At 41.0% G+C, this 11,790-nt stretch overlaps 1 long non-coding RNA gene across 1 annotated transcript; it reads left to right on the top strand.

The window, feature by feature from the left end:
- The first annotated feature begins 1,325 nt into the window (after positions 1-1,325).
- On the top strand, positions 1,326-10,050 carry LOC140527247 (uncharacterized). The gene is made up of 3 exons (XR_011974730.1): positions 1,326-1,517; positions 1,983-2,024; positions 9,657-10,050. It is a non-coding gene; the product is annotated as an uncharacterized lncRNA (long non-coding RNA).
- Positions 10,051-11,790: the final 1,740 nt, after the last annotated feature.

Genomic DNA, 11,790 nt, shown 5'->3' with positions numbered 1-11,790 from the left:
ACTTCAGAGAAGGGCAGGTATTATAAGGGAGAAGATGAAACATGTCGCATATAGAAGATAGCATCCAAACTAAGCTTTGAAAAGAATGGAGGAAAAGCAAGTAAACATTTATTAAGCACCTATTATGCACTAGGCACTCTGCAGACATTATCTCATTACTCACAACAATCCTGTAAGGTAGGTGCTGTTATTATCATCCCCATTTTACAGATGAGGAACCTGAGTCAGACAGAAGTTAAGTAAATTCCCCCAAGTCACATAACTAGTAAGGATCTGAGGCCAGACTGAACTCAAATCCTCCTGACTCCACACTCAGTCCTCTGCCTAGGAGGCAATGAATGCCAAAGAAGGAAAGTAGAGATTTCAGGAGGCAAGAAGGAAGCACATTCCATGTACTGGAGACCATCTGTGCAAAAGCACAGAGACGAAAGAATTTTTACGTGCATGGAATAGCTAGCAGGTCACTCTGAATAAACAAAGAGTACAGGAAGGAAAATAAAAAGAAAAAAAGAATGGAAAGATGAGTGGAAGCTGTATTGTGAAGGATTTTAAATGTCAGACTAAGGATTTCGTATTTAATTTAGAAAGACCATAGGGAGCTATTGAAGATTTTTGAGCAAGGGAACAACAGTGTTAGATTTGTGTTTTAGAAACATCAATTTTAAAGTTGTTCAGAGGCTAGAGGGAGAGACTGGAAGGAGGAGAACCTGTCCTTAAGTAGTATATAATCTCAGGGGTAACAAGTACTGAGGAAACAAATTAAGGAATCAGGAGAACTGAAGTTGCCTCAAGTGGATGGACAATTCTCTTCTGAAGACTCTTGGTTGTTGCCTCCACCTGACTACATGAGGCAGAAAAACTATATTCTGCTCCCCTCTGGGGAGCCCTTCTGAAAACTCTCTGACTCGAGGTATTATAGGCCTTCCCCAATGGAGTGAGTATCTTAATGGACAATAAGTCAGATTTGGCCATAAGGAAAATAAATATCATCAAACCGGATCTCCAGTTGGCATGAAAACACCTCCCTCTCTTTCCAGCAGCCCAGATTTGGGGAAGAAAAGGGGAGAATGCTGAAAAGAATTATGTTTTCTTTTAAAACATTTAGTGTTCCAAGAAAGAGGAAGAAGGATATTTGCAGCACTTGCTTTGGCAGTTCTTATATTTTGCTCCAGTAATTGCACCTATTTCAAATAATTAGGGAAGAGGAGGGGGGAGGGGGACAGAGAATAATTTGATTCCTCTTTTAGAGACAGCAAGAAAAAACAGAATGCTAGTAACTCCCTAGAGGGGTAACTTGGAGTTAAGAATGGAAAGGGAGGCACCAATAAGGCCTCTGATTTTCTTCCAGCAAACACATTGCAAGGATCCTTTGACCATATAATCAGCATTACCAGAAATGAACTTTGAGTTTTTTCCCCACATGTGAAATATTTTCTGTGCTATGGTATGAGTAGGATCAAAGGATTTGGAAGTCCCTCTCCTTGGCTCCGTAGATGAAGGAACTGAAGCATAGGAAGGTAAAGTGGGTAAATCCCAGGTCGTGCAGGAAATAAGCAGCAGAACCGAGATTTGAACTGGGAGCTGTTGACCCCAAATTTAGTGTTTTGTTTTCTCCACAATATTAGCGAACTCCTTCTGTGAGCTGACTAGTGGGTGTTGGAAGTCTACTGTGCCAGCTCCTCAGCAGATTCTCTGTTATTATTAAATCACTATGAGAGGGACTCTGATTTTTTAGAAATAGTTCAACTACATAGACAGAGTAAGTTGGATAGAACCCAGAGCAGCTAGATTGTTCAAATGCTCAGAGATGTATCATCAGGCAACGAAAAAATGAATTAATTTAATTGGAAAATTAATCCAAAGTGCTTATCCTGGGATTATTATCATTACAAATATGAGTATGCCTCACTTTGCACTGTAGCTTGTTTCTGAAAATTGTGCATTTTAAAAAATGCTGTCATTGGCTTGTATTTTCATTTCAGAGATTCTTTGCCTCTCTTTATGATGGATTCTCAACTGACAAGGTAATCCCAGACTTCTGAGCTTTTTGACTTTCTGTTCACTCTTCTTTTTCAAACCCTCTGTTCCATAGACAATGATCAAAACCAAATTTAAATGGACTGGGGGAGGTTCCTATTAATTAAAGCAGTTATATGGAGAATTGTTTTTCAAAGTGGGGAATTCTTTTATTAAGTAAATAATCTGTATTGCTCATTTAGAATTTTACATATTTTTTTCTTAAAATGAGCCTGGGACATTTGTCATCACTTTATTTGTATGTTTTCAAGGGGTTTATTAATGCAAGGCAAAAATAATTGAATCTGTAATTAGATGGACACTGGCAGCAGATGGCAGCAGTGCTCTAGTCATGGCCAGGTGTCCTCTAACAGTAAGATTTCATAGGAGTTATTGAGGTTAGTACGCTTTGTACATGTGTATATAATCATATATACACATACACACATACATACACACAATCAAGGGCAACTAGATAATGCAGTGGATAGAGTATTGGGTCTGCGGTCAGAAAGATTCATCTTCCTGAGTTCAAATCTGGCTCTAGATACTTGTTAGCTATGCGATCCTAGACAAATCACTTAATCCTATTTTCCTCAGTTTCCTCATCTGTAAAAATGAGTCAGAGAAGGGAAATGGTAAACCACTCCAGTATTTCTGCCAAGAAAACCCCAAATGGAGTTACGAAGAGTTGGACACAACTGAAAATGACTAAACAACAACAAATATACACACTCACATATCCACTTATATGTTATTTTATTTTAAAGGCTGAAGTTAATATTACTGAACAGTAGGTTCAAAGAAGGTATATATGTGTTTATATATATATATATTATATGTATATTTCTTCGATGGTGTGGTGATAGCTGATGGAGCTCCTGTGTTTTCTTGGCGTTAGTCACTAGGCCAAAATTAGCACAGGCAACAAAGAATTGATCCATACTTTGTTGCATCTCAGCTTCAGAGGCCACACTGAGTGCACAATCATCTGCAAACAGAAAATCATGCACCAACACTCCTTCCACTTTGGTCTTGGTTCGTAGCTTTTTGAAATTGAAGAACTTGCCATCAGTATGGTAGTTGACCTTGATGCTGTGTTCATCCTCATTGAAAGCATTTGTCAACAGGGCTGAAAACATCATGCTAAAAAGCATGGGAGCAAGCACACAGCCTTGTTTCACCCCATTAGTGGCTGGGAAGGCACGAGAGCTTTGTCCATTATCCAAAACCCAGGCAAACATACCATCATGAAATTGATGTACAATATTGATGAACTTCTCTAGGCAGCCAAATTTTGGCATAATTTTCCATAAGCCCTCATGACTAACAGTGTCAAAGGCCTTGGTCAGATTTACCAACATTGTGTACAGACCTCTGTTCTGCTCCTGGCATTTCTCCTGGAGTTGTCAGGCAGCAAACACCATATCAACTGTTCCTCGGCCCTTTCTGAAGCCACACTGCCTCTCAGGTATATGACCATCTTCCAGGTGAGGGATCAGCCTATTCAGGAGGACTCTGCCAAGAATTTTGCCAGCAATGACTAAGAGAGAGATGCCCCTGTGATTGTCACAAGACAACCTATTCCCTTTATCCTTATAGAGATGGATAATGGAGGCATCCTTGAACTCCTGGGGGATAAAGTCCTGTGGCAATAGCGAAGTGATGAAGCAGCAGGTGTGGATACATGGGAAGTGTAGTCACAACCTTGCACACAAGCGGCCCAGGTCATAGGGCCGTTTCTCACTGAAAGCAGCAGTGGGACTTGGCAGTCCCCTGGTTGTCTGAGTAACCTTTTAAGGATTGCACTGCTCACCTCCTGGTATGAGGAAGGGGGCTAGAAAATGTGCCTTAAATATTGCCTGCTTACCCAACCCTGGCCTGATTATTGCAGCAGGCAGGGAATCCCATTATGTGGTCAAAACACAAAAAAAATGTATGAAAACATCTGCAAAGATGATTCCACTCACCATCGGCACATGGAATATGTGCACACTCATAGACAAGACAAAATCCAGTAGACCTGAAAGAAGAACTGTTCTTGTTGCAAGAGAACTCAACAGGTATTGCATCCAAATAGCAGCCCTGAGTGAAACAAGGTTGACAAGTGAAGGCCAGCTTACTGAGGTTGGAGCTGGATACACCTTTTTCCAAAGGGGAGCACTGTGAAGCTGATGTGGGTTTTACAATCAAAACCCATCTAATCAGCAAGCTGGCATGCCTGGCAAAAGGAGTGAATGACAGGCTCATGACAACACTATTGGCACTCGCAGGAAAAAGCCATACCACCATCATCAATGCCTATGCTCCCACCATGACAAACTCTGATGAAGTCAAAGAAAAATTTTATGAAGACCTAGAGGCCCTCATCATCAATGTGCCAAAATAAGAAAAACATAATTCTGAGTGACTTTAATGCTAGAGTAGGCTCAGACTACCAGACTTGGCAGGAAGTCCTAGGGAGGAATGGAGTTGGAAACAGTGACAATGATCATCTACTAATGAAGACTTGTACATCGCATGACCTTCTCATCACCAACACTGTCTTCCGTTTACCTAAACGCAATAAAACTACATGAATGCACCCTTGGAGTAAACACAGGCATCTAATAGATTATGTGACTGTAAGGAGAAGAGACAGACAAGATGTGAAAGTGACAAAGGCAATGTGTGAGGCAGAGTTCTGGACTGATCATAGACTTATCCTTTCCAAGTTAAATATTCGCATTCATCAAAAGCGCTGACCCCAAGGCAAAAGGACTACCAGAAGAATTAATGTCAACAAATTAGAGCTCTTGTCTAAGCATGAATAGTTTGCTGCTGACTTGGAGGGAAAGTTGAACCAACACAAGGTTGGCAACAGTGGAGCAGAAAATGAATGGGCAGCTTTCAGAGATTTGGTGTACAGCACTGCATTTGCTCATCTGGGTCAGAACACTCACAAACATCAAGACTGGTTTGATGAAAATGATGGGAAAATTCAGAAGCTGCTAAACAAAAAACAAGAACTCCACAGGAATTACCAGCAGGATAGTTCATTCACCTCTAAGAAGGCAGCATTTAATTCCATCAAAAGCAAAGTACAAGCAAAGCTTAGAAAGATGCAGGATTCCTGGCTCAGGAAGAAGGCAGATGAAATTCAGTTTTATGCTGATAGTAACAATCCAAAGCACTTTTATGATTTCCTGAAAACTATTTATGGACCAAAAACCTATGGTGCACCACAACTACTCAGTGCTGATAGAGCCACATTGATTAGTGATAAGGACATGATCCTAGAGAGATAGGCTGAATACTTCCATAGTGTTCTCAACAGACCATCGTCAATCAATGCTGAGGCCACTGACCATTTACCTTAGGTTGAAGTCAATCCCTCCTTAGCTGAACTTATAACTGAAGAAGAGGTTTTGAGGGCCATTAGGATCCTTTCATGTGGCAAAGCACCTGGTTTTGATTCTATTCCAGCTGAGATTTACAAGGTAGGGGGACTATTGCTCATACAAAAGCTGAATGAAACTTTCCAGGTTATATGGCAAGAGGAACTCCCCCAGGAGTTCAAGGATGCCTCCATTGTCCATCTCTATAAGGATAAAGAGAATAGGTTGTCTTGCGACAATCATAAGAGGATTTCTCTCTTAGTCATTGCTGGCAAAATCCTTGCCAGAGTCCTCCTGAATAGACTGATCCTTCACCTGGAAGATAGTCATATACCTGAGAGGCAGTGTGGCTTCAGAAAGGGCCGAGGAACAGTTGATATGGTGTTTGCTTCTTGAAAACTCCAGGAGAAATGCCAGGAGCAGAACAGAGGTCTGTACACAATGTTGGTAAATCTGACCAAGGCCTTTGACACTGTTAGTCATGAGGGCTTATGGAAAATTATGTCAAAATTTGGTTGCCTGGAGAAGTTCGCCAATATTATTAGTCAATTTCATGATGGCATGTTTGCCTGGGTTCTAGATAATGAGCAAAGCTCTCGTGCCTTCCCAGCCACAAATGGAGTAAAACAGGGCTGTGTGCTTGCTCCCATGCTTTTTAGCATGATGTTTTCAGCCCTGTTGACAAATGCTTTCAGTGAAGATGAACACAGCATCAAGGTCAACTACCATACTGATGGTAAGTTCTTCAATTTGAAAAAGCTACAAACCAAGACCAAAGTGGAGACAGTGTTGGTGCATGATTTTGTGTTTGCAGATGATTGTGCACTCAGTGTGGCCTCTGAAGCTGAGATGCAACAAAATATGGATCAATTCTCTGCTGCCTGTGCTAATTTTGGCCTAGTAACTAACACCAAGAAAACACATGTGCTCCATCAGCCACCACCACACCATCCATATGTGGAACCATCAATTACAACAAATGGAGAAATTTTGAATGCTGTGGATAAGTTCACTTATCTTGGTAGTGTACTTTCTAGGGATGTACACATTGACAATGAGGTTGATGTACACATTGCCAGAGCTAGCTCAGTGTTTGGGAGGCTCCAAAGAAAAGTTTGGGAGAGAAGAGGTATTAGACTGACTACCAGACTGAAGTTCTACAGAGCTGTTGTGCCGACCTCATTGTTGCATGCCTGTGAAACATGGACAGTCTACCAGTGCCATGCCAGGAAACTGAATCGTTTCCATTTGAACTGTCTTAGGATGATTCTGAGGATCACCTGGCAGAATAAGATAAGGTACCAAACACTGAAGTCCTTGCTTGAGCCAAACTGCCAAGTATTCAAACTATGCTTCAGAGAGTGCAACTCTGATGGGCTGGCCATGTTGTTCAAATGTCAAATGTACATTTGCCAAAAAGACCATTTTATGGAGAACTCATATGGGTCAGGTGATCACATGGTGGTCAGAAGAAGCGATAGAAGAACACTGTCAAGGTCTGTCTCAAGAACTTGGAATTTGACTATGCGACATGGGAGACACTGGTACAGAACCACTCAGCATAGCGTGCACACATCAGAAAAGGTGCTGGCTGTACTCTATGAGCAAAGCAGAATTGAGACAACACAAAGAAAAAGTAGGAGGCACAAATTTGGAGTAACCACCCCAAAAATTCATACAGACTATCTGTGTCCAACCTGTGGTAGAGCATTCTGAAATTGTCTGATGAGCCACAGTCAGACACACTGAAACTTCACTTTATCATGGTGATGCCATTTTGGTCCTCTTCAAAAATGAAGAACAACAACCAGTATTTCTTCAGATAACCAAAAATAAGGTAGAATTCAGTATATTTCTCACTATAGTATTTCATTCTAATTTACACTAGATACTGTCTTGAATTCCTTTCAGTTTGGGAGGTTATTTTGGGAGGTTAGTACAATTTGGCATAAAAATTGGTTTAACACCAACCTTTTAACTGCTTCATGTCAAAATTCTCTGGGATGCTTATCTCAACTGCTGGCTGGTATTCTTGTCGATTTCTCCCTGTTTCAACTATCAAAAAAAGTTCTGAGTAGAGAAAGAAAAAGATGTCTCCTTTCTACTCTTCTGTCTCTTCCTGTCTTTTGTTTGGCAATCTGGCTCAAGCCTAATCTTTCCAGGCATTGCTTCCTTTCACACACTCTCTACTTCATCCAAACTGACCTATTTGGTATTTCCTGTGCAAGATCTTCCATCTCCAATCTCTGTGCTTTTGGACAGACTGTTCCCCCTCCCCAGGAATATTCTCTGTCTTCACTTCTTGGAGTCCCTAGATACCTTCAAGGCTCAGTTTCTTCAAGAGATCTTTCTTCTTTTCTCCATTTGTCAATATCTCCCATTCCCTATTCGTTGTGTGTCTATTTGTATATACCCTATTTTTATTTACATGTGTGTATATGTATACATATATGCATACATTATATATGTATATATTTATATAGGTAGATATCCTATGTGTATTTATATATGAATGCATTGTAATCCTCCAGTAGATTGCAAGTCCCCTAAGAGCAGGGGACTGTCTCACTTTTTTATTTGTATCCCCAGCACCTAGCACAGAACAGAAGCATTTGTTGACCCTGTTTGGGGTTTTCTTGGCAAAGATGCTGGAGTGGTTGCCCATTTCATTTTCCAGTTCATTTTACAGATGAGCAAACTGAGGCAAACAGAGTTAAGTGACTTGCCAGGGGTCACACAGTTAGTAAGAGTCTGAGACCAGATTTGAACTCAGGAAGATGAGACTCTACACTCTATACACTGCATTACCTAGCTGCACATTAAAAACATAGTTGGTTCTTAATAAATATTGATTAATTGATTTTGAGCAACAGAAATAGAAAGTGAAAGTCATATAACAACATAATGCCCTTAATAATATAGAGGAAGGGGAGGCCACAATTAGGTTGTCTGTAACTTTCTAATCCTCTCTTCCCAATAAGGCAATCAATCAATAAACATTTTTAAAGTGCCTACTATGTGCCAGCACTATGTTAAGTACTGCAGATGCAAAAAGAGGCAAAAGACAGTTCCCACCCTCAAAGAGCTTACAATCTGATGAGGGAAACAACATACAAACAAATACATAAAGCAAGCTACATAAAGGATAAATAGGAAATAATTAACAGAGTGAAGGTACCAGAAAAAGAAGTGTTGGGAAAGACTTCCAGTAAAAGATGGGATTTTAATTGGGACTTAAAGGAAGCCAGGGAGGTCAATAGTCGGAGAGTAGGAGGAAGAGCATTCCAGTCATGGGGGACATCCAGAGAAAATGCCTGGAAATGAGAGATGTGGAGTAGCTAGGAGGTCAACGTCATTGGATCAAAGAACACATAGCAGGGAATAAGGTTTAAGACGATTTTAAAGGTAGAAGGTGGCTAGATTATGACGGACTTTAGGTGCCAAACAGAGGATTTAATGTGTTATCCTAGAGGCAATGGGGAGCCACTGGGATTTACTGACTGGAGGATGACAAATGACCAGATCAGACTTGCACTTTGGGAAAATCACTTTAATGGCTCAGTAGAGAATGGATTGGAGTGGGGAGAGACTTGAGACAAGCAGATCCACAGACAGGTGTGAAATGATGAGAGCCTGCACTAGCGTGGTAGCAATGTCAGAAGAGAAAAGGGGTAATATTCAAGATATGGCTTAGGTGAAATTGATAAGCCTTGGCGACCGATTGGATGTGGGGTTAAGAGTGAGAGCAAGGAGTCCAGCATAACTTCTAGGCTTCAAGGATCCTTTAGGGACTGGGAGAATGGATGGTGGTGTCTTCTACAGTAACAGCAAAGGTAGGAGGTAATTCCAAGAGTCGTTGCTAGCTGTTGCTTGTAATTTATGTGTGTTGTGCTTCTCTAGGCTACCCACCTCTCACTCATAGGTTGAATGCCCAGAGGGATGACCACCCAATGTTCAGGATACTCATATTCCTACAACTGTAGCTTCTGGGTACTCGCTGTTTTGAACCTTAGCTTTATTCAGTCTGAAGATAGCTCATAGAAAAGCTATTTGCTAAAATGACTTTGTAAGTACAATAGCAACAAAGCATCTCCCCCATAAAACTTAGGTGTACTCTTCAACAAATATGTTTTTCAAAGTATTAGTAGGAAGAGTGGCCTACCTAGGGTTCACAAGTAAAGAAGCACACATGTTCAAGGAGGGGCAGCTAGCACATCTCAAGCAGCAGCTTGGTCTTTCATTCTCTGATCACTGCTTTCCTAGTCACTGCCACATGTTGCTCCACTGGGCCCTGCTGGATACTGCACCACTGGATTCACCAGATGCTGTTCAGATGGATGTGGCTTCACCCTTTGGCTGTCGTCATTACTGCTGCTAGTTTCAAAACTAGCTGACATCCAGGCCTCGGGACTTTAATCCTACTACGAACCTTTGGACAATATCAGAACCCACACCCTAGCTTCAGTGGAAGTTTAGACTTTGGGGTCTGAAATCTACTAAGTGGGATCCCAGATCCAGGTTCCAGACTCACAACTCTCTTCCACTCAACTCAATTCTGCAGCTCGTCTCCTGAGCAAGGTCACCTCCCTTGCTTTTAAACTCAGTCTTTCATCTCATATCAGTGAGTGTGGGGAAAAATGACAGAAATAAAGTTTTTGCCAACCCTCGGAAGCTTTCTGACCTTTCATATATGTGTTAGCCCCTATATGTAGGTGTGTATGTTTGTATGTGTATGTGCTGCTCGCCGGTCTGTCTAGACGTAGCTCACAGGGAAGCAAGCATAGATATACCTAGAGTTTCCTCTCCCTACGCCTCTCTAAGAGGGACTTTGATTGCTGCCAGGAGGAGAAGCAGAAGGATGGAAAGAGAGGCTGGCCACTCTGTTCTACTCCAGGCAGGGTGGGGCGGGGTACTAGGCTATCTTTATCTCTTCACTCCCTAAATATTGTTAGTTTAGCTATGCTCTTGATTGTTATTCCTTAGTGTGGAAGGAGTGCCCCAAGCTATATATCCAATTCTTGACTTTCCACAAAATGAACATGTGTAGCAAATAGCAAACAAACCCATTTATCCGAACATAGCAAACAGAAATCAGAGATTATATACATGTATATATACATATGTATATATATATATGTGTGTGTGTGTGTGTGTGTGTGTGTGTGTGTGTGTGTGTGTGTATCCATCAGACAATACACAGAGTGAATAAACTCTTCCATTGTAGTCTCAGATCTCACTCAAAGGAAAATTCTCAGAAGTCTTTAGTATAGCAGGTGAGTATAGGGACACGATCAAGGTTCTGGCTCTTCTACAGGTCAGCTTCTTCCCAAAGTCTTTCTATCCTTTTAGGGACCTGAAGAGAGTTTGAACTGTTTGTTGTCTGTCTTGAAGGTGTAAGTCAGAAGACCAAGATCTCTCTTCTGTGAAGCTCTTGCCAACTCCATCCCTGTCACAAGGGCAGAGCCTTGTGTAATCAGTCTCCACCATTGAGGAGAATCTTGTGCAAATGGTCTTTGAGCCATAGATTGATTATACGTGCAAACAGGCAACACAAAGTTTCATGCCGTCTATAATAAGTGAATAGTCTAGTGAATAGACTACTCAAAATGGTGGTTCAGTGTTTGAAAAGGGCAAAGTCTAGAAGGGGCTTGGCCCCACACCTCTATATATTCTTAGTGAAAAATTTGAAGTGCCTGTAAATTGCATTGGGTACAACAAGATGTCTTTGCTCCACAAACTTACAATTACAACTCTTGAAAGAACAAAGGATTTATAGTCAGGAGACCTGGGTTCTACTCCTGGTATTGCTACTTGCTACCTGTGCTATGCAGTATAGGTCACTTTACCTTCCTGGATCTCAATTTTCTTATGTGAAAAATGGTGGAGGGAGATGAGACAATAAGTGAAATTCCTTCCAGCTCTTCAGTTTATAGTTCTGTTGCTACTAGCAACCAGCAATTTGTTACAAATAGCCTGCTTAGGATATGAAATGAGTTAGTGAAAGATCAACTTAGTTTCTTGAGAAACTGTAGCTTTACCAGAACATTTGGAACCAAACTGACAAAGGTTTTTCTGAACATAGGATTAAAGTGATTTCATGTTAACCATCAAGAATATTCTTGGTCACGTAGAGAACAGGGAGTTAAAACATCACATTCCAACCAGAGAGTTCCACAACGTAAATTAGTCAAGTTACTAAGCAACATTAAAAAAGGATTTGTTCAAATAGTAACAGAACATTTGCAGATGTCCAAAAATGGAGTAATATGGCCAAGACTTTTGGAAAACCATGAGGCAGTGCTTTGGCTAAGCTATATTAGCTATTACCAGATGCATTTATTTACCATATTGATTATTTATGTGCAGTCTCAAATGTCCCTTAGGGATTATTATTACC

The sequence above is a fragment of the Notamacropus eugenii genome, chromosome 1 (genome assembly GCF_028372415.1).
Source record: "Notamacropus eugenii isolate mMacEug1 chromosome 1, mMacEug1.pri_v2, whole genome shotgun sequence".
Lineage (NCBI taxonomy): Eukaryota > Metazoa > Chordata > Mammalia > Diprotodontia > Macropodidae > Notamacropus > Notamacropus eugenii.
Note: the sequence above shows the minus strand (reverse complement) of the source record. Positions and strands in the feature narration are given on the sequence as shown.